Genomic DNA, 2,485 nt, shown 5'->3' on the forward strand with positions numbered 1-2,485 from the left:
GTAGAGGTTAAATGTTGGCCTTATAGCTGCAATGTCAGCAGTTCAAAACCACCAGCTGCTACACTGGAGTAAGGTGAGGCTATCTATCCCCATAAAGAATGATCGTCTCAGAAACTCCCAGGAGGCACTTCTACACTGTCCTCCAGGGTCATTAAGAGTCAACATAGACTCCAATGGCAGTGAGTTTGAATTTGTTTGCTTTGAGTTTGAAGTTTGGGGGGATTTTTTGGCCTTTAAGGTGATCACCAAGACTGAGTTCAGTTTTCAAATTGAAAGGTTTTAGGGCCAAGCTCGGCGTTCCACTCGGCCTTTCTCAGACCAGTAAGTCTGAATTTGGAGTTTGTCCCACCTTCGTGCTCTTCTTTTGTCTTGGACCGTGTGTAATCCCGATCAGAGCTGCTAGAGGCAGCCAGGCACCTTCCTATTTCGGTTTCAGGGTATCGATGCTGTGGTACATGCAGTCCATTGGTCCTTTGGATTCATAGTTTGCTTTCAACTTTGATTTTATTTCGCCTTGTTTGCTCCAGATGGGAAGAAACCAATACTGGTATGGGAGGTGGCTACTTGCAAGCTTGTAAGACTTTGGATATTTTTCTATTTACTTCAGAGTATGCTGCTTTGTTGGCATTCTATTGACTAACCTATCAAAATATTGGTAAAAAATCGTGATTTGAAGCACCATGTCCAATTTATTATATTAAATAAATCTGGTTGGAGGGGAAAAAAGATATAAAGGGTGTGTGTGTGTGTGTGTGTGTGTGATGAAAAGTTGTGGAGAGCCATGAGAGTCTGTGACTCACTACTCACCTTTCAATAAAGAAAGTGTTCAAGGGCTCGTGAAGAGCATGCAGTAAAGAAATACATGGAGAGAATGAACTAATACAGCGCCCAGCCTTGGGAAATGCAATTTTTAGAGGCCTGCACAACTAAAAGTTAATGAATAGGCAAATACTTTCAAATAACTAATAGAGCCAACAGTGAGGATTAGTAAGCATGCATTTTTTTCCAGGAAGACTTAGGCGCTTATATGAAAAAGTCTGCTCTGGGCATCAAATGAAACAGTTAGTACTAACACTAAAACTGGAGAGGAAATCACTTTTTCATTTGATCTAGCAAATTGCAATCAATATGCTGCTTTCCTGGTAGTCAAGGTTTTTTTGTCATCCCCCACCCCCCCTGTTATCAATGTATCTGCAATTACCAAAAATATCATGCAGAGGTAATTGCATGCTGTTCTCATTTTTGGAAAGGTAATGTTTCTTCAGATATGCTTAGGCAGAATTATTAGCCCTGCACAAAATAAAAAAGGAATATGGAAAAATTACTGAGTAAAGTGTATCATATTTTATAATTCCCAAGATTGATAATTAAGAACTTAGCTGCAGCTTTGTTTGTTTGTTTTGGGGTTAGATGTTTCCACTAGGGATGACATTCATGATTTGATTCATACCTTCCTGCACCACTTACCCATGGCCACTGCGTCCATTCTGACTCACAGACACCCTCTTTAGGTTTACCAGAGTCTAAATCTTCACGGAAACAGTCTCATCTTTTTTCCCAGGAGTGACCTGTGGGTTTGAACAGCTAGTCAGCCTTGCACTGAAGAGCTGAATGCTTAACCCGCAGTGCCACCAGGTTTCCTTTTTATATCTCCTGTCAAACTAAAAAAAAAAAATTACTACTGTCGAGTCAATTTTGACTTAAGGTGACCCTAGAAGACAGAGTAGAAATGCCCCTGTGGGTTTCTTAGACTCACTCTTTATGGGAGAGAAAGGTCTCCTTCTTATCCCGCAGAGCACCTGATGGGTTTGAACTGCTGACCTTGTAATGAGCAGCACAGCATGTAACCAAAACGTAATTCCCCTTTTATTCTTTTTGTCTAGGATCTTTACTCATTTCTTTTGGTAACTGTACCTTGCCTTCTAGTTCCATGTGTTCCATAGTTATTTCCAGACATAAATGAAAGTATTATCATGGGTACCATGTATTGAGGGGCCCTGGTGGCTACGTGGGCAAGGAGAGTAGCTGGCACCACCAGTGGACAAAGATGTGTGAAGCTGCTTCTGTGAAGGTTACAGGTTGGGAAACCCTATGGGGACATCTGCTCTTTCCTTGTGCTGAGCATTTACCAAAGTTTACCATATGCCAGGCATTATTTGAAGAGCTTTGCATGAATTAACTAATTCAATCTGCACAATGAATCTTGGCAGCATGTATTTTATTATCAAGTTTCATTGTGGGGAAAAGTGAAAAAGCATGCTTGGGGTCCAAGAGAAGGCAAGGGCAGTCTACCTTCAACCGTCAGCAGTTAGCTGCAGAACCCAACGCTTAAAGTCACATCGACTCTGTTAAAAATACTCACCAAAACGAAGGAAGACACCTGCCTCTTTGAAGCAAGCTCAGTGCACTGAGAAATATATTGCTTATCATTTTTTAGAAAATTAGTTGCTATTACCAAGAATGAATACTGTATGCAGTTTGACGG

Source organism: Echinops telfairi, unplaced genomic scaffold (genome assembly GCF_000313985.2).
Source record: "Echinops telfairi isolate 266 unplaced genomic scaffold, ASM31398v2 ScPeMD7_7424;HRSCAF=8462, whole genome shotgun sequence".
Taxonomy (NCBI): Eukaryota; Metazoa; Chordata; class Mammalia; order Afrosoricida; family Tenrecidae; genus Echinops; species Echinops telfairi.